General features: G+C 43.0%; 1 long non-coding RNA gene across 1 annotated transcript; it reads left to right on the forward strand.

The window, feature by feature from the left end:
• The first annotated feature begins 16,861 nt into the window (after positions 1-16,861).
• LOC309327292 lies at positions 16,862-21,141 on the forward strand. The gene is made up of 2 exons (XR_014150491.1): positions 16,862-17,361; positions 20,021-21,141. It is a non-coding gene; the product is annotated as an uncharacterized lncRNA (long non-coding RNA).
• Positions 21,142-21,364: the final 223 nt, after the last annotated feature.

Genomic DNA, 21,364 nt, shown 5'->3' on the forward strand with positions numbered 1-21,364 from the left:
GCTTCGCAAGACGAAATGTCTTGTGAGTTTTTCCGACTTCCCCCCCTTTTTCTAAGCCGCTAAGCCACTTATCCGCTTATCCGCTAAGCTGCTAAAAGCCGCTAAGCCGCTAATAGCGCTAATCCGCTAAGCCGTCAATGGGCTTGCTTCGCAAGAAAAAAAAAAACGCTAGACGGAGAGAATCGCGGAACGGATTCTTTTCGTCTTGCGAGACACCACTGTATTTTAGAATGTTAGACGCAGGGCTGCCATCATTCCCACAGCTTGCTGGGATCGCAGCTTTGTGCTTATGGGAAGGGTTTTCTCAAGGTTTAGGATTCCTCTGGCTCTTCAGCCAGTGGCTTGGAATACAGCAAATCAAAAGTCAGTTAGAGAGCTACCTGAAGTAGCCTAGAAGAAAGTTAGGACGCAGCTTGCATTGAGACGTATGGTGGGATCCCCTTTGATCCTCCTTCTATCCCTGATCTTCATTTATCCCCATCGGGGATTGTCCCTAAGAACGCCCCATATAATTCCATCTGATCCTTATTTATTGCATCCCAAAGGCACCTCAGTGAATGACGCTATTCTTCCGGAATTGTTTCATGAAATACGCATCTCTGGATCAGGTGGTTGAGTTTACCAACCAATTGGAAGAGGTGCCTTGTTGAAGATTTTAAGTGGTTGGGCTTTAAATTGGATGGAGCTCCATATTATTGATAAGGTGATGCCGTTGGGTTGCGCAATAGACTGTGCAGCACTCAGGTCCTTTAGCACCTTTCTGGATTGGAACAGTGCGAGTCAAGACTCATTTAATTGGGGGTACCATTATTTGGATTATTTTACTGGCTGGTTCATGTGACACCAGCCTCTTCGTAGGCTTTCTGGACCCCCTTTGTTCCCTCTGGGAGCTGGGTGTTCTGTTGGCAGTGGATAAGACAGTGGTCCTACTGCCCCCTTTTAATGTATTTGGGGGTCAGCTTGATATTGTTGCTCAAACATCTGCTTGCTGTGGTGAAGCTGTTTGCCTTGAAGGAAGTTATTCTTGTTATGCTTCCTCTGAAGCAAGTGTTGCCTTGTCAGATCCTATCATTTGCTAGGGCAGTAAAATTTTGCATGCAGGGTGGTTGCCCCAGGCTGCCCCTTCCGTTCCTGCTTGGCCAGGTTGTCTCATGGCCCGGGGTCCCTTCATCATCATGTACCTTGAGCCTGGCAGGGCAAGCCAATCACATTTATATAGGGATCCAGATGGATATCGTTGCTAAAACATACCACTTGCCTATGGAGAAGCTATCTGCCTTGAAGGAAGTTATTTTGTAATACTTCCTCTGTAGCAAGTGATGCTTCATCAGATCCGATCTTTCTGGGTCACTTAATTAATCTTGCATGCAGAGTGTTGCTCCAGGCCGCCCCTTCCATTCCCGCTAGGCCAGGCTGCCTGCGGCCTGAGGTCCTCTTACCTTCGTCTACGCTTACCAAGTGAGGTGAAGGCAGATCTCATGCAATGGTTTGCAATTTTTTATTTCAGGGGCTGCTGGTGTGCAAAGCCATGGCCTCCAGCCCGGTGTGGTGAAGCAATTATGTATCCTAACTTTTCTTGAGTTTTTCCCCATTGTAGTAGCAGTTCACATGTGGCCCGAGGAGTTCAGTGACCATCGGATCTGCTTTTGCTTTGATAACCAGGCAGTGGTGAGCGTCTTGGCAAAACAGTCCTCACGCTCCAGCAGAGTCTCCGCCCCTCCGCTCACACTTCGAGTTGCGCCGCTTAAGGTTTAATATTGTGTTTTCTGCTCTCCTGATTACGGGATCCTCTAATGATGTCGCTGACACTCTATCCCATTTTCAGATGGAGCGCTTCAGATCCTGGGCTCCAGACACTCAGCTACTGCCAGACTTTTCCAGACCACCTGTGGCATTTTGACAACAATTAGTTGTCAATTACAGAGAGCAGCAGCTTCCATTTCCCCTTCTGCTTTTAGCTCTTATGAGAAGGCCTGGATGGATTTCTTAGCCTTAAGCTGGCAGTCCTCGTCCATTCAGAAGAACTGGCCCCCATCCTCTGAGCAAATCCTGCAGTATTTGATCCACCTGCTGCAGATTGGATGTGCTGTTAAAACTATCAGTATTCAGTCCGCTGCAATGTCTGTTATAGTAAAGCTTTAATTTTCAGAGACCCTTGTATAAAGTCTGTCGTGCGCAGGGCCTTGGAAGGTTGGAATAGGCTCCAACCTCATATGACAGTGGGCAGGAAGTCGGTCAATTTTTACCTATGCAGTATCTGCAACAAGTTAAAACTTGTCTGCTGGTTAAAGATCAAGGCGAGACTCCGGACTTCCGGGTTAGCGCCAACGCTTAATGGCGGATTCCCTCTGAACTCCGGAGGGAGTACTGTTGGTTTCTGCTCTCTTCACTGTGCAGCGAAAGTGCTTGTCACGAGACAGGTGTTTACATTCCACAGTCAATTGCTGTTGGGTTTTCCCACGGGAAAGGAGACTGGATGTGACGTACACTGGTTTCCTGTTTTTCACTGTTCTTTGCAGTTCAGTGTCTGTTGTTCTCTCCGTGCTTCAGAGGAGAGAGGATGCAAGATGGATTTCTGTAACCTTCCAGCTTTGAAATGTAAATAAAGCAATATAGAGCATGTTGGCACGTATTCCTCATCATTCCGTTGTGCACGGACACTGCATATCAACATTACTGGTTCCGGGCCCAGAAAGACGCAGTCATCAGAATGCCGGCAAAAGGATCGGAATGCAGAGGGACGGATCGGACGCTGTCTCTGTGCGTCAAAATGATTGATGAGGTATGTGCTACTGCTCCGGGCAGCCTGCCAGCTTCTAATTAATGGCTTTATGGCTGGACTTTGAACTTTTAAGGCCGTTTGCCGGGCACAGTTCCTATGCTGGGTAAATCGAAAGTAACTTTTAAAAGTGCTCTTGGAGTAAAGCAGCTGCAGAAAATAATGACGCAGCACTATTTATGGCAGCAGAGACAAAGCACTTTTGAACTTGCTTTTGGAATGAGGTTTTGAAGCAGCTGTACACAGACGCAGCTTATATAAAGCAGCTTGTTTAAAGCAGCAGCAATGACGCAGAAGGCTAATGCCAGAGTCATGATGGCCCTTCAGGATGCTTGTGGGATTCCTAAGCTCAATAGGAAAAACTATGCGGACTGGGTTCTCTATGCAGAGGCTATTCTGCGGAAAGAGGGTCTGTTTGAAGTAATTACAGACACCCCCCCAGCTCCAGTTACTGATGCATGGGAAGCTAAAGATTCCAAAGCAAGGGGAACTCTTACATTGATAGTATCCCCAGAAGAGCTCTGTCTATTGCGTGATAAGACCTCAGCCAGAGAAATTTGGGACGCTTTGAGAGAGGCTCACTTGAGGACAGAAGCTGGATCCACTATGTTTTATTTTAACAAGCTGCATAATATGGCTCTTGCTGAAGGTGGAGATGTGCGTACACATCTGATGGAGATGCAGAATCTGAGACATGAGCTGCAACAGAGAGGACTCAACTTTCCAGAGGCTGTGTATTCCTTCATGATACTACAATCTTTGGGTTAAGGTTGGGAGTCTGTTGCGACTCAGATTGCTGTACGGCCTACTGCTCAGCTGACAGTGGATTATGTTACTGCCGTGATTCAGAATGAAGCAGATCGCCAGGGTGCTAGCTGCATGGGTAAGGGGGAGACTTCACAGTCGTCATCCCATAGTGCAGTGGAACCACCAGATGGCGCCAAAGCTTTGAAGGCAGTGAAATGCTACTCGTGTGGACGTCTAGGCCATATGAAGAGGGAATGCAAATATCCCAGGGCCAAGACAGAGCAGCGCAGCGGAAGCTCATCGTGTGGAAGAGGCCAGAGCAAAGGCAAAGGTCCAGTGTCCAGGACAACGCAGCCCAAGGCAATGGTCTCACGCTTCACTCCAAAGGTTGCAGAGGTCCAGAAGACGTCTAGATCTTTCTTCGTTGTTGATTCAGCGGCGACCCATCACATGTGCAATGATAAGCGACTGTTCGTGTCTTTTACACCGCAGGAAGGTGCGATTCACCAGGCGGATGACCACACAATCCCCAGTAAAGGCTACGGAACTGTTGTTCTTCACAGTTTGGACTTATCGATACAGAATGTGCTTTATGTGCCGGATGCCAAGCATAATCTGCTCAGCGTTGGACAGTTGAATGAGCGGAATATTGACGTTTCCTTTAAGAACAAAAGGTGCATCATCACAAAGAAAAATGATTATGTATTGTATGCTGAATATGTTGATCGTTTGTATGTTTTGTATTATGATGATGTTGTGCAGGATGACACTTGTTGCATTGCAGGTTCTAACAAAAGTTTGCATGCAGAATGTATTCATGATTTTCATCGAAAATTTGGTCATTTGCATTTTGAGGCAGTATCTAAAATGCCTGCCTTTGTTGAAGGTATGACTATTAAACCCTGCAGGTACCACATGAAGTGCAAGGCATGCGCAGCAAACAAGGTGAAAATGGCTGCAAAAGGTAAGGTGTCTAGTAGGCAAGCTACAGAACCATACCAAATTATTCATGCTGATTTGGTTGGACCACTAGCGCCCTCTTTGGGAGGAAATAGGTACTTCATGGTTCTCATTGATGCATTTTCCAGGTATATTTATGTGTACAATCTCAAGCAGAAATCAGAGGCTTTTCCTAGGTTCAAGGAATTCTGTGCTTGGTTGGGAAATGTGCATGGTAAGAAGGTAAAAATTCTTTTCACAGATCGCGGGGGAGAATTCACTTCTCAGCAGTTTGAAGCTTTTCTGACTGAGAAAGGAATTCAACATGATTTGTCTAGTCCTCGCTCGCCATGGCAGAATGGACTTGCGGAACGGGCAAATCAGACATTGCTACAAGGGTTAAAAACCTTGCTACATGATGCAAATCTTCCAGAGAGTTATTGGGCCGAAGCTCTCTCGTGTTTCACTTACAGTTATAATCGCAGGTTGTCTTCAGCGATTGGTTGTACCCCCTATGAGAAGATGTTTGGCAAAAAGCCATACATCAAACACATGAGAATTTTTGGTTCTGACATGTGGGTTCACTCACCACAAAACTCCAAGTTAGACAAGCGTGGTTTGCATGGTATCTTTCTAGGTTATCAGAAAGGTTCTTACAGAATAAGGATGACTGAGTCAAAGACAATTAAGCTCACAAGAAGTGTTGAGTACAATGCCAAGTGGGGGGAGAATGTGGGAATTTTCCAATGTTATCCTGATGACAGTGATGAGACTGAGGATAGTCAAAAGCAACCACAACAACCCACACCCACTGATGAAGGTTCTGATTCTGAGTCTGAAACTGAATCGGGTGATTCAGAGGATTTCAAGAGTGCGAAAGCCTCTATGCGGCCCTCTGAAAGCTCTGATCAAGAATTGGAGGAACCATTGTTCACAATAGGTCACTTTTCTCCTAAGAAGGAAGAGGAGAGTGTTGAAGACCTACGGCTAATTCGCAGGTCACAGAGAGCGACAAAAGGCAGACCTCCAAAGAGATTTGCTGATGAGTTTGCCAAGATAGCAGTGACAGCTGTTAAAAGCTCCAAGAAGGTATTTGAACCTTCAAGTTTCCAAGAAATCCAGGATTTGGATTCAAAGGAAGCTGAGCCATGGTTAAATGCCATGAAGGCTGAGCTTGATTCCTTGGAAAGGAACAAAACATGGGAGCTAGTTCCAGTAGTTCCAGGAATGAAACTGCTTGGAAGCAAATGGGTCTTCAAAGCAAAGACTGATCAAAATGGCAAGATAGTCAGACACAAAGCCAGATTGGTAGCCAGAGGTTTTGCACAGGTACCAGGTGAAGACTATCACGAGACCTACTCACCCACAGTGAGGTATGAGAGCATTAGGCTTATGCTCAAGCTAGCTGCAGAGGAGAATCTACACATTAGTCACCACGATGTGAATACAGCTTTTCTGTACGGATCTCTAGGTGAATCACTTTATATGCTTCCACCTGATGGCGTACAGGTAAAACAGGGATTTGTTTGTGCTCTGAAAAAGTCCCTTTATGGTCTCAAACAAAGTGCACGGTGTTGGCACACAAAACTCACTGAAGTATTGTTTTCTCTAGGTTTTAAGCAAGGGAAAGCTGATCCATGTGTATTTGTCAAAGAGGAGGGGCAAAAGAAACTGTATTGCTTGTTTTATGTTGATGATCTTTTATTCTTTTGGAAGGATGTCACAATGTACAATAACGCCCTAGCTCAACTGAAAGAACACTTTGACATGAAAGATCTTGATGAGGTAAACAACTACCTATCTCTGGAAATAGAGAGAGATCAAGATGGTAACATTCTAGTACACCAGTCACGGAAAATTGCTGATGTGTTAAGCAAACTAAACCTGATGGATGCTAACCCTGTAGACACACCGATGACAACAGGTTATCAGGTAGATGACACTGAAGAAGCATTTTCTGACACCACACTGTACAGAAGTGTGCTAGGCAAGCTAAACTTCATTGCCAGATGTTCAAGACCAGACATTGCTGTTAGCTGTAATTTGCTAAGCAGACAAGTCAACAATCCTACTGTTAAGGATTGGAAAGCTCTGAAACGCATAGCGCGGTATTTGAAAGGCACTATGCATTACAGACTGAGATTTAATAATCAGAAGTCTGGTGGTCTTGAGATATTTGCAGATGCAAGTTTTGGAAGTGACACTACAGACAGGAAAAGCACGTCTGGAGTTTGCTATATGTACAATCAGGGTCTATTTGATTGGTCATGCAAGAAGCAAACAACGGTTAGCTTAAGTACTTGTGAAGCTGAACTGAATGCACTGTCTTATTCACTCAAAGATTGTGAATGGTTGTTACAATTGTGCAAAGACATGAAAATTCCTGTCAAATGTCCAATCCAGGTTTACCAGGACAACAAAGCATGTTTGGCTTTGCTGAATTCTGAAGGTTGTAAGCAAAGCACGAAGCACTTGCAATTGAAGGTGCAACATGCTAGGGAACGTATTCAGAAGGGACTCGTAACGGTGTCCTATATGCCAGGTAATGAAATTCCTGCTGATGTATTGTCCAAGATTGTATCAAGGGATCAACACTGTACCTATGTGCAGAAGTTGGGTTTGTACTGATATTGTACGAACACGCTGCCCAGTGATGTTCACAGAAAGGGGGAGGATGTTGGTTTCTGCTCTCTTCACTGTGCAGCGAAAGTGCTTGTCACGAGACGGGTGTTTACATTCCACAGTCAATTGCTGTTGGGTTTTCCCATGGGAAAGGAGACTGGATGTGACGTACACTGGTTTCCTGTTTTTCACTGTTCTTTGCAGTTCAGTGTCTGTTGTTCTCTCCGTGCTTCAGAGGAGAGAGGATGCAAGATGGATTTCTGTAACCTTCCAGCTTTGAAATGTAAATAAAGCAATATAGAGCATGTTGGCACGTATTCCTCATCATTCCGTTGTGCACGGACACTGCATATCAACAAGTAGCTCCACAGGTTCGGGTCTTGCCGCTGCGGCAAAGCGGGGACCCTTGAGAATGACAGGCGGGTGAAGCCTGTGAGCGTGGGACTCAGCGGGCACCATTCATGCCCCCCCCCCGAACTGCAAAAAAGCCTTTTTAAAGGCTTTGGAATGGGTCGGAGTGAGCGGCGCGGTGCTGAGAGTCGACTGCTTCTCCCGTGGAGTGAAGCCGCATAGCCGTTAGCGGAGAGCGCTGACTTTTTCCTGAACAATTGGACTTTAAAGCAGCTACCCATGAGTAGGTTTAAATTGAACTATCTGGAAAATAAACTGAATAAATTTGGCACCAAAAGGGGAAGGTATAAACAGGAAGGCTGCCTTCCCTGCTTGTAGACTGATTAAAGCAAAGAGACTGCAAAGCGGAAACCTTCAAAGACGTCTTGCAAAGACTTAAAATCCAACACCAAAAAAGTGGCTTCCCCTCCAGACTGCAGGGGTGGAGGGGGAAAGATTTGAACATTTTTTACCTGCATGAAAAAGGGGGAAAGAAAGTTATATCCGCTGCCTCAAAACCTGGGAACGGACTGCCTTTAGATAGGAAAGCTGATCAGTGGGAAGCCTGTCCCAAACTAGAGCTAAAAGTTAAAGACTTTTGAACCAGCTCTGCAAGAGAGATAGAGTGTTTCTGGACTTCTCCTGTTTTTAAAGTAACTCTTTGGGGACATTGAAACTGTGGCTTTTAAGTGATTTGAAGGACTTATAAGGACTATATTTGTTTCTAAAGTTGCGAACTGAAGTGGTCCCCCTAGAGGAATATTGACATTGTTGCAATAATACCTAAGCCACTGGAAAATTCCTTTCCAAAACAAATCCTTCAGGCGTGGGATTGACCTTGGACTCTCATGAGAGTGGCATGGCAAATGATAAAGGAAAGTTAGAGCTGGCACAGGAAAAAATTACTGGTACTAGATCTGGCAGACAATACCGGACTGACACTGCAGTTCAGCAAAGGGCCTCAACATCTGGAGCGTCAGGTACATCTGGAGCTAAAAGATTGAAAAAAGTATTGATGGAAGAGATTCATAAAGACCAAGTGGGCTTTCTCCCGGGAAGACATTTGTCTGACAACTTGTGGAATATAATTGATATTCTGGAAAAATTAGAAGTGAATATAAACACTAAAGCAGTTTTGATATTTGTGGACGCGGAGAAAGCTTTTGACAACATTTCTTGGAGTTTTATGAAAAAGAATCTACAGGGGATGGGGGTAGGGCAAGGTTTTGAAAATGGTATAGGTGCAATATATTCTGAACAGAAAGCAAAATTAATTGTGAATAATCTGGTTACAGAAGAATTTAAGATGGAAAAAAGGGACACGACAGGGGTGCCCAATTTCCCCATTGCTTTTTATATCGGTTCTGGAGGTCCTGCTGAATATGATTAGACGAGACCAGTTGGTTAAAGGTATACAGGTCGGAGCTAAACAGTACAAACTGAGAGCATTTGCAGATGACTTAGTTTTGACGTTACAGGAGCCAGAATCTAGTACAAAAAGGGTTTTAGACTTAATTCAAGAATTTGGTCAAGTGGCAGGATTTAAATTGAACAAGTCAAAAACTAAGGTTTTAGAGAAAAACTTAACATCAATTGAAAAAGAAAGGTTTCAGAATGAGACTGGTTTGACTGTGGTTAAGAAAGTGAAATATTTGGGGATTAATATGACAGCAAAAAATGTGAACTTATTTAAAGATAATTATGAAAAATGTTGGATGGAAGTGAAAAAAGATCTAGAAATTTGGTCAAATTTGAAACTTTCCTTGTTGGGTCGAATTGAAGTTATAAAGATGAATGTATTGCCTAGAATGTTGTTTTTGTTTCAAACATTGCAAATTGTGGACAAGATCGACTGTTTCAAGAAGTGGCAGAAAGATATTTCTAGATTTGTCTGGCAGGGCAAGAAGCCCAGAATAAAATTTAAGATATTAACCGATGTAAAGGAAAGGGGTGGATTTGCCCTGCCAGACTTCAAACTATATTATGAATCAGCAGCATTCTGCTGGTTGAAAGACTGGCTGCTTCTTGAGAACACAGACATTCTGGACTTAGAAGGATTTAATAATGCTTTTGGGTGGCATGCATATTTGTGGTACGACAAGGTTAAAGTACATAAAGCATTTAAAAACCATATTGTCAAGAAAGCATTGTTTAATGTCTGGATAAGATACAAAGACTTATTGGAAAATAAAACCCCAAGGTGGTTGTCACCAATGGAAGCGAAAGCTTTTAAAAGACTTAATATGGAGTCCAAATGGCCAAAATATTGGGAAATTTTGGAACAAGAGGGAGATAAATTGAAATTGCAGAGTTTTGAGAAATTAAAAAACAAAGTGCGAGACTGGCTTCATTATTATCAGATAATGGAGGCTTACAAACTGGACAAGAAAATTGGATTCCAGGTGGAAAAATCGAAATTAGAAACAGAATTGCTAGAACCCAAAACTAAGGTTTTGTCAAAGATGTATAATTTTCTGCTGAAATGGAACACTCAGGATGAAACGGTGAAGTCTGCTATGATTAAATGGGCACAGGATGTTGGACATAATATTATGTTTGCTGACTGGGAACAGTTATGGACCCGGGGTATGAAATTTACGGCATGTAATGCCTTAAGAGAGAATATTATGAAAATGATTTACAGGTGGTACATGACCCCAGTCAAGCTTGCAAAAATTTATCACTTGCCCGATAATAAATGTTGGAAGTGTAAAGAGACTGAAGGTACATTCTTTCACCTTTGGTGGACGTGCCCAAGGATTAAGGCTTTCTGGGAAATGATTTATAATGAAATGAAAAAGGTATTTAAATATACCTTCTTGAAGAAACCAGAGGCCTTTCTCCTGGGCATGGTTGGCCAGTTGGTGCCAAAGAAGGACAGAACTTTTTTTATGTATGTGACAACAGCAGCAAGAATACTCATCGCAAAATATTGAAAGACACAAGATCTACCCACTCTGGAAGAATGGCAGATGAAGATGATGGACTATATGGGCTTGGCAGAAATGACCGGCAGAATCCGAGACCAGGGAAAAGAGTCGGCGGAAGAAGATTGGAAGAAGTTTAAAGACTATTTGCAGAAATATTGTAAAATTAATGAATGTTAGAATGATGTTGGACAGAAATTAAGTGGTTTCCAGCTGTAATGCTTTAAGAGATATGGAAAATAAGGTTTTGAAATAAGCAAAAACTAATGGTGAGGATTTGCTGAATTAATAATTTGAATTGGAATATAAGAAAGGGAGGTATGAGGAGGTCCAGAAAATAAGTTAAAAGAAAATAAGTAAAGGGAAATTCTATGTGTTTTTTAGTTGTTTTTGTATTTTTTTGTTTCTTTTTTGTTGTTTTACAATGCATTATTCTGGAAATTTTCAATAAATATCTTATATATATATAAAAAAAGATCAAGGCGAGACTCCTTTCAGTATTCCATTGCATTTTGGTGCACTGGGGGTTGGGGAAATTGTGTTGGAGCCAGCACGGGGCTGAGAGTCTGGAGGCTTATTGCTTCAGGACTTTTCCTTATCTGCTTTGGAGCTGGTCATTAGAGTTGGGAACTCTAAAACAGACTTGTGGGCAGGAGTGCCACAGTCAGGCTTCCCGTCACAGGTGAGGAGGGCCCTTGCCCGGTTATGGATAACAGAAATATTTGGCTTTTCATTCCCCTGGGGGCTGGCCCGTTCCTAGTGCATGGAAATGGGTTCCCGTTAGCCAGGCATCAATGTGCTTACGTCGTGCACCAGTTATTACGGCCTGCGGCTTGCCTACCGCTGAACACGCCTCATTCCTTCCGAATAGGGCTGCTGCAAAGGCTGCACACTGGGGGCCTGTCAGTAGACAGGATTGTATATACGGGTCATTGGAAGTCTGACGCTGACAAGGGTTACATCAGGAAGTGTCACCAATGATGTCTGTGCTGATGCCTGTCTGTTATTTCCTCTTTTCATAGGAGCAGCTGTGCACATTTGGGCCACAGCATTGTACACTGGGCTGGCAAGCGCGCCGACGAGTCTGGACTGGGGCGCCATCTCAGTCTTCCTGCCCATGTGAACATATACTGGGTGTCCAGATGGGGAATGCTTTGGGAGGAGTTCCTTCCTTTGGTGCAGTCGAGTGTGATCTGGGCAGGTCCTCCCGCAGTGCTGGTGGTACAGCTGGGCGAGAATGATTTGCCGTCTTCTTACAGCATAAGTTTGCGTTCCTGCATGCAAGAGAGCTTGGATTGAGGTGATGGCAGCTCTCCCTGGACTCAAAATAATTTAAGGCATTGATGGTTCAAGGTGGTCTGGAGGGGGGGTCGGAGCACCTGTCCCCTCCAATGCGCAAAGATATTCCATTAAAGGAATCCAAGGATTCGCCATGCTTTTGTCGACCCCTTTCGAGGGGTAGGGCCACGCAAGAGTCCCTGGGAGCATTTGGGGTGAGCTTGAGTCTGATCCTGGTTCATTGCTCCCCCACGATGTTTGCTTGTACTGACGATATGGTGGGGCCCAGTCGTCAGTGCTGCCCTGCTGAGGTCAGGTACAGCTAGTCGGGAACCAATGCCTAGACAAACTACCACCGAGGAGGCCAGAAAGCATGTTAATAAGGCGGTGGAAAATAAATAAAATAAATAAAAATAAATAAAAAAAAAAAATAATAAAGTAAAATAAAATAGGTCCTTGTTTTAGGTGGTTCCGTGATTTTGCACCCTGTGATTACCTTCAAGGCTGCTGCCCCCTTTAGGGTGCATCTTTCCCCTATAGGGAACGACACCTGGTTGGCTACGGTTGCTTTGGGATTGAAGGAAGGCTTGCATTTGTGAGTGGTTTGGCGGTGAGCTAAGGCTCTGTGGCGGTTAGGCATTGGTTAAAATTGGCTGGTGGAGGGGTAAGGGTTGGCAGTGCCTGCCCCTCCACTGCTGCTGCTGCACGGGAATTTCGTTAAAGGAATTCAGGGGCTTACCATCCTTTCGTCCAAACCCCTGAAATCGGGTTTGGGCCGCGTAAGCCCCTGGGAGCATGCGGGGAGAAGCTGAGGGTCTGTGCCGCAGCTCCAGTTATCCCTGATCTTGTTCCTCCACACTGGCTTTCGCTGGAATCCAGGAGTCAGTGCTGTCCCCCAAGGCGGGGGGGACAGACAGTCATAACCAATGCCTAAGACAGTCATAACCAATGCCTAAGCAACAACTCACAATTTGTATGTTTAATAAAGCTGTGGCCAAAATTATGCCAAAAACCTTAAACAAAAATTTATGAGTGATGTGTGAGTCATGGAGCCCCCTCGCCGATTCCCCCATCTGCCCCCCTTCTCCACTGGTGCTACGCTGATTTCCTTCCCCAGAAGATGGGCTGCCTCTCTCCCTCCTTGGACGCTCTCCGGAATCCCTCTGGAGCCCTCCCTCCTCCTCTGGCTCCGATGGCAGTTCCCTGACACTCATGAATGTTTACCGCTTTGAAGTTGTTGTTAATCAAGCAGTATATAAATTGAAGCAGTGCATAAATTGTATAAAATAAATAAATAAATGTCCATCTAACAGAAATTAGTTTGAAATCTGTTTCCTATAGAAACTGAATGGCAAATTAAATACGGTGTCCTCCAAACCAATTCAGTAACTTAAGGTAAACAGTGCCTGGATAGGAACTTACCTTATTGTTATGATTCTGTCCCCCGTTTTGTCTTTCTGCTTATCAATGTCTATATGCGCGCCAGTAAACTCTCGGATAGCGTTGATGTTGCAACCCCCTCTTCCAATTACTCTGGAAATGACAGTTGATGGAACAGAAACCTTCTTTGATCTAAGAGACAGAGAAAATTACGGCAATCAGGTAGAACAGACTTAGTATAGTACACTTGTATCAAACTTAAAAGTTTGGTAGCAAACGGTCGGAAGCAAGTATGTAGGATGCAATGAGATGCGCCAGCGGCTTGTAAGCTTTGTAACATGTGTGCCATGCCTGAAGTCAAAGAGGCCCAAAGGCTGGCTATGGATGCAATCCAACGTAGCACAGGCAGGTGTCTGCTTCTGCAACTGGGCTTCTTCTTTCTCTCCTCTCCCCTCTAGTCCCCTGCACTCCACCAAATCCGCTCTGGGGACTGGGGATCGGGGCGAAAGAAACTGGAAGTCCCATTGCGCAAGCAAGACATCCATAGAATTCACCCTATATTTAGTGGAGAAGAAAGGCATTCTTACGAAACATTCTCCTGTCCCTCCACCTTTCAAATGTAAAAACAGAAAAGCTAATACAGTGGGCCCTCGAGTTACATACTGCTCTGGATACGTAACTTTCGGGTTGCGAACACAGCAAACCTGGAAGTGTATACTTCCAGGTTTCGCTGTGCATGTGCACACAGCAGCACTCAATCACATCGCGTGCGTGCGCAGAAGCAGCACCTCCAGTTACGGACTTTTCAGGTTAAGTACGGACCCCTGGAACGAATTTAATTTGTATCCAGAGGGTCCACTGTACATGGCCTTTGGAGACTGTGGTTAGACAGCTTTGGTAGTGGCTCCTGCCCTGTGGAACGCCCTCCCAGCAGATGTCAAGGCAATAAACAACTATTTTACTTTAAAAAGACAACTGAAGGCAGCCCTATTTAGGGAAGTTTTTAATGTCTAATGCTGTATTGTTTTTAATATTCAGTTGGAAGCCGCCCAGAGTGGCTGGGGAAACCCAGCCGGATGGGCGGGGTATAAATAATAAATTATTATTATTATTATTATTATTATTATTGGCTGAAACAAAGCACTGAAGAACTCTGCTAACAGTTGCAGCTGTGAAAGTGTCCCAAGTCTACACAAAAAGCTGAAGAAAGAGGAGAAAGAGAAAAAGAAAAAGAAAACAGGAAGACACTAGAATGGGGAATGTATTCATATCCTTCTTCTCAGGTGCTGGCACCGAAAACAGGCTCTAATGCTATCTCTTGGAAGTTACAGACTTTGAGGACCAAGGAATGAAACTGCCATACCATGACTAATTTTGCCAGCAATGCAAAGCATGGTTTAAAGTAAAATATTCAAAGCAGGGACTAGTGGTGGGTCGGTGGGTGAGGTAGAGAATCACTGGCAATTACCACCATCACGGAATTGGACTTACCTTCTTACAACCTCCTTCCATCCTTCCTCCCTTTTCTGACCACGTTTAGGGCTAGCTAAGGTCAACTTTCCATTAGGAGAAGACAGCGGCGATGGAGAAGGTTTTGTGCAAGTAGATAAGGAATTGCCAGTTACTTCGCTAATAACTTCTGACAACCTTTCAGAGGAAAGGGGGAGGGGAGGAGAAAAGAGTGCTTGTTAACTTAACTCTTATGAGAAAAACATAAAAGACAAATGCAGAGACTCTTGTTTAGCCCTTTAATAACATCTTTAGTATTAGAATATTAAATTTAACACCATGCTAAAAACTAAACTGATCAATCATAGACAAAGTACGCTTGGCTTTTGTCTGCTTGGTTTTGTTTTTAAGCCTGTTTAGAATAAAAGACATTTGGATATAAATGAGGATGAATCTTGGTATCCCAAGATTCACAGTGGGGTGGGTGGGGAGGAATGAGGCAGACGAAGAACAGCGCCAAAGCAATCTATACTAGCAAGACGTAAGAAAAAAAAGTTTTCCGCTTGCATTTCATGCAAACCTTAGCTTGAAATGCACCTAGCAACTGATAATCAAAGTCCATTCATATGTAACAACACAAGCGGTGGAGTGCGACTGAAGACTACCTTCATCACAATCTAACTCAAAATTGGGCCTTTCCCTCTTCATCAGCAGAAATGGGCCGTCTGAAGGCAGAAGTAAAATCTTAAAGGGGAAAAGCTGCATGCACTTGCAAAGTCTAGGATGCGAAAACTGTCACAGGACTCTCTCAATTTCAGTGTTTGAATGTAGCCCAATTTTCAGCAGTGATTCTGGGATTCTGCTGTGGGGATAGGATCTTGTAAAGCTCCCACCTATGATTTTAATAATAATAATAATAATAATAATAATAATAATAATAATAATAATAATTTTTATTTATACGCCGCCCTCCCCAGCCAAGGCCGGGCTCAGAGAGGCTTACAAGCAATAATAAAAACAAGTTGAATGATTACAACTTAAAAACATAATTAAAATACAACATTAAAATATTGAAACATTAAAATACTAAAATGTAGCCTCATCGCAGGAGGAGAAGGAAAGGAAAAAAGAAAGAGAGGGAGGGAATCAAATTGGCTCCAAGCCAAAGGCCAGGAGGAACAACTCTGTCTTACAAGCCCTGCAGAAAGAAATCAGATCCTGCAGGGCCCTGGTCTCATGAGACAGAGCGTTCCACCAGACCGGAGCCAGAGTTGAAAAGGCCCTGGCTCTGGTCGAAGCCAATCTAACTTCCTTAGGGCCCGGGACCACTAGGATGTTGCTATTTATGGACCTTGAGGCTCTCCGTGGGGCATACCGGGAGAGGCGGTCCCGTAGGTACGAGGGTCCTAGGCCGTGAAGGGCTTTAAAGGTCAAAAGCAGCACCTTAAATCTGACCCTGGACTCCACCGGGAGCCAGGGCAGCTTGAAAAGCACTGGGTGAATATGCTCCCATGGCAGAGACCCCGCGAGGAGCCTCGCTGCAGCATTCTGACCCTCTGGGGTTTCTGGGTCAGCTTCAAGGGCAGCCCCACGTAGAGCGAATTACAGTAGTCAAGCCTGGAGATGACCGTCGCATGGATCACTGTGGACAGGTCAGGGCGGGAAAGGTAAGGGACCAACTGCTTGATGAGGCGAAGGTGGAAAAATGTCGCCTTGGCTGTTGCTGTAACTTGCACCTCCATGGAAAGGGAGGCATCAAGGATTACACCCAAACTCTTAACGGAAGGCAATGGCACTAATTGGGCCCCTGCAAGAGAAGGGAGTTGGTCCCTCATCCCCATGCCATCCCGACCCAGCCATAGGACCTCTGTCTTTGAAGGATTTAGTTTCAATCGGCTCCCACGAAACCATCCAGCCACAGCTTCCAAGCATCTGGTCAGTGTGTTCGCGGCTGAGTCGGTGTGGCCATCCATCAGCAGATAGAGCTGAGTGTCATCAGCATATTGATGACAGCCCAACCCAAAGCTCCGGATAATCTGGGCAAGGGGGCCCATAAAGATGTTAAAAAGCATCGGGGAGAGAATTGCGCCCTGCGGCACTCCACACACCAAGGAGTGGCGCGACGACATTTCCCTCCCTAGTGCCACCCTCTGTCCCCGACCAGAGATAAAAGAGCACAGCCAGTTTCGGGCTATGCCCTGTATGCCCCCGTCTGCGAGGCGGTGGTCCAGAAGATCATGATCGACCATGTCAAAGGCTGCTGACAAATCTAAAAGGATCAGCAGTTCTGACCCGCCTCGATCCAGTTGTCTACGGAGATCATCTGTTAGGGCAACCAGAGCCGTCTAGGCCAGGTGCTGACACCCTTCCTCCACCCATTATAAATATTTTCACGATGTTCTTATCACCTATATATTACAAGAATCATCCGAGGTCTGCCAGGAGATTTTTGTCGTCACAACAATTTTTTAAATACTCCTTAAATGCTATACATTCTAATAGGAAGGCCTCCGGTCTTTTTGTAAATGGGAACTTGAGTATCTTTTTTAATTCATTGTATATAATACCCCAGAACTCTCTTATTCTTTCACATTCCCACCACTTATGCATACATGAACCTGTTCAGGTTCATGATGGTTCAGTTTTAGGGTGCTTAAGTTTTCACTTGAAAATTGGGGTTTGCTTTGTTTCACCCATTTTGATTTTTGTTTCTTAAAAAATGAATCTCTGCCTATTCTCTTCGCTGCTAGGGCCCTGTCGTGACTGACAATGGGAACTTCTTATTGGACTGGAAATTTGATAAAGCCCATAACTGGCGTGAAGCGAATGTGGCAATCAAGATGATACCAGGTAGGTAGTCTTGCAACAGAAGCATATTTCATGAGGTTTTTTTTAAAAAAATCCCTTGTAGCTGGCGTATTAACAGCTGTACAACTGTGGAACTAAAAATTCTAAAAAGTTATTAATTAGAGAGTCCGGTTCTCTTCTTTATAAATGAAGGAAAATATATGCCTAATGCCTGAATAACACAAGAGTAGAATTAAGTGCTTTGGAACTTATTTTTGCCCCTGACTGTACATCGTCTTAGTACAGTGATAAATATGAATTCTTAGAAAATATTTCTTTTACCGAAAGCCTAGTGGAGGCGTTAATGCTGTATTTGCAACTGTTAGACAGCAGGTGGCGCCATTGGTGTAGATTGCTCTATATGTGGTTATCTCAGATCTCCTGTGTTAATATATATTGTAGCATCATTTATTTTATTTTACTTTTTGTGACTTTATTAAGAGTTTCAAAACGAATATTTTGTAAATACAGTAACTGGAAAAACAAACTTGAGGTGTAGGACAGTGGCACATGTTGATAACATTGTTCTACCATGATATAAATTAGTGGTTCTCAAACTTATTTCTCTGGACCACACTTCCAGGAAAAAAATTTGCTCCTGCCACACCATTTATTATTATTATTATTGTTGTTGTTGTTGTTGTTGTTGTTGTTGTTGTTGTTGTTGTTGTTGTTGTTGATAGGAAATACATTGGAAAACAGAAAGAAGCAGCTCCTAGCAGTGCTTGCTTCATAACATAGAATGTGACTGCTTTATAATATGAAGACGAGTCACCCAGAAAGTGTAAAACACAAATCATTCCCAAAATATAATTATGAATGAGCCTCTTACATATATCTAAGTATGTATATGCACCTTAAGTGTGTATGCAAACTGAACAAAAGTTGTGAGCTCGCAGTATTGCCTGATGCTCATTCCCTCATTTTGAAAAGATATCTATCTATATTCTGCAAATAATAAAAAATATTTTGACGCTGTGCTACAATATACTGCACTGAAATGTTTTAAATGTTCCTGTTTTTTATTATTAATTTTTATTGAAGTTTTTATCTCTGCAAAATAACAGAAACAAACGTTTACACATATGTACATGTTAGTAACACAAAGCATCCCACCAACTCACACAAACCCCACCCCTATTGGTTCGACATAACTCGAAATGTGAGTTAAAATCTGACTTGCTTCCATCGTTTCTTGACCTTGATTCTATAACTTATCTTTACAGTTGTGTTGTTATATTGTATTTGACAAATATTCTGATTTTACTAGCATTTGTAACTTTCCCCCTTACAAACTTCGTTCTTTACATAGCAATATTTCTGTACCGGAGCAGTGTTTTTTCATATATTCATTCACGCAGCTCCATTCTTTTATCAAATTTTGATTTGTTTGACCTCTGATAGCTGCCGTCATTTTGGCCAATTCAACAAAACACCCACAATAATAGATGGGCAAATCAAACTTATTGAATTGGTTGAATTGGTTAAATGTTCCTTTGGTTGTTCTTGAATCTTCCTGCCACGCTTGCCACCCTCTCCTCCCACACCCTTTGAGAACCACCGATATAAAGGATCAGTATGATAAACCAGCATTTAGCAAAACGTGCATTTCTGGTCTCTCTCTAATTTTTTTAAAATTAAATATAAACAGGCCCAAAGATAGCACAGTTCAGAAATTCATTCTGCCCCCAGTGGGATGAAATTACAAACCTATGACTTGTATCTTACAAGTCCAGTATTTTCAGTGGTTATTAATATTTCTGGGCCACCCAATTTAATATAATGAATGGGAAAGACTATGGACAAAAAATATAAATTTTACAGCATGTTACCTAATAAGAGAGAACTATATGAAAATGCATCACAGGTGGTACTTGGCACCAGAAAGGCTTGCAAAAATGAATAAAACATATAATAATAACTGCTGGAGATGCAAGATACAAAAAGGAACCTTCTACCGTATTTGGTGGACATGCCCCAAAATTGGGAAATTTTGGAGCATGATCCACGAAGAAATAAAGAAAATATTAAGAATATCATATAGTAAAAGGCCAGAGGCATTCCTTTTAGGAATTTTAAATGACAATATTCCAAAAGACAAAACTAAATTTTTCTTATATGCAATGTCTGCAGCAAGAATCCTGGTGGCTAAGTACTGGAAAGGGAATCAGTTACCCACAAGGGGAGAGTGGCTATGTAAGGTTTCAGAATACTTAGAATTAGCCAAATTGACAGACATAATAAGACAAAAACCAAAAAGTGAAGTAAAAAAGGAATGGGAGTGCCTAAATGAACACCTCAAAAGTCAAGGTTCGAGGACAGAAATCTGGCTGAGTCTGGAATAACCTTGTGAAGTGAAAGGATAAGGAAGAGGGATTTATATCTAGATGCTAGGACAGAGATGATAAAGAAAACAAGAAGACACAATGAGACATAAAGGAGGTGCTGTGGGATTGGTGGAAGTCAATACCTTGTTGTTGTTTTAGTGTTTATAATATTAACTTGTAAGATATGGATTTTTATTTTGTTTTTGTTGTTGCTTTCTTTAGTTTTCAAATGTTGATTTTTGTGTGTTGTTGTTGTGTGGAAAATACTAATAAAATTTATTTTTTAAAAAAATAGTTCTATTGCATTCAGACGCGATTTTGCTTTTCTGTTCTAGGGGTGGTGGAAACAGGCCTGTTTATCGACATGGCGGAATGGGTTTACTTTGGCATGGAAGATGGTTCTGTCAGCGTCCGGGAGAAGCCAGTCCACTGACCGCCACCCAGCCCCCAAATGTACTCTGCCTTCAGCCCATTGCATACAGTTTATCACTTTGGTGCCAATTTGACATCTTGCCTTAAATCCTGTCCCGATCTTGGTGAATGTAACCAAAGGTCCAGCAGATCTCACCAATACGGGAAATGAATGTTGTTTTAAATTATATTTTTTACTATTTTTCATGTAAATCGTTTTTTTAAAAAATCAATCATTTTGAGCATTTTAAACCTTTTTTTCCACTTTGGTTTTTATACAAAACATTGTACCAAAAAGGATATTTTATACAGTACTTGAACCATCGGGTTGCTCGGAGTGTGTCTAGTGGGGTGTGTGTGTGAGAAAATAGAACTTGCAATTTGTGGTATTTGCATAAACACCCCCCCAAAAAAAATACATTGATGCAGAAGGCTTGTGCCCAGTTGGTACTCACAGATGCCTTATTAGAATCTTTTTTGGTTCTCTGATTTATGCCTTTCAATGATTTTTACCATAACTGTTTTTAACAGAGAATGTTTAGTCTCAGTATAGATAATTTGCTGATAATTTGTGCTGTTGGCCTCCGTGGAATTTGTACGGCATGGGATCAGCCACGACGCCCATTCCACGCAAAGAATTCAATATATGAAACAATAAAATAATATACTTCGGAAATGTTTCAGCCCCCCCCCCAACTTCCCCAATAATGGATGGCTGAAATTCGAGGCTGCCTAGCCATCCGTACAGGTGAAGATGCACTGGGTTAATGCCCAGTTTAACAATTTTGGGCCCAGTTGGAGTTTCAAAGAGTTCCTGGCCCTCTCTTTGCATGACGACATTTTCACAGAATGCTGCTTCGAAACACGTCCAAAGAACGAGCCTTACTGGAAGGATTGTATTAATGTAGCAAGAGCAGGGCACTTTTTAAAAAACAAAAAACCTGTTGTCTCTCATCTCTTAAGTGCTTTGCATGATAACCGTGTCAGAAATGTACGACTCGTCGTTTTTGTTTTAGGCACTGAAATTAAAGAGCTGTAACGCCAACCATTTGTGTGTTCGTGTTTGTTCTTAAACGCCTTTCTGATCTGTCCTTTGGTCCCCGGATTGGGTCAAAGTACCTCGTGCTGCCCCACCCCAGATTGTCATGGAAGACTGGATCCTGACGCTTAGCAGGATCCAATCCTGTGCCCTGTTGCTTCTGGGAAACAACATCAAACCTAGCGTTACATAAAATACATTCAACAAACCCACAAAATGTAATCGGCTG

The sequence above is a fragment of the Podarcis erhardii genome (assembly GCF_964252035.2).
Source record: "Podarcis erhardii genome assembly, chromosome: 13".
NCBI lineage: Eukaryota > Metazoa > Chordata > Lepidosauria > Squamata > Lacertidae > Podarcis > Podarcis erhardii.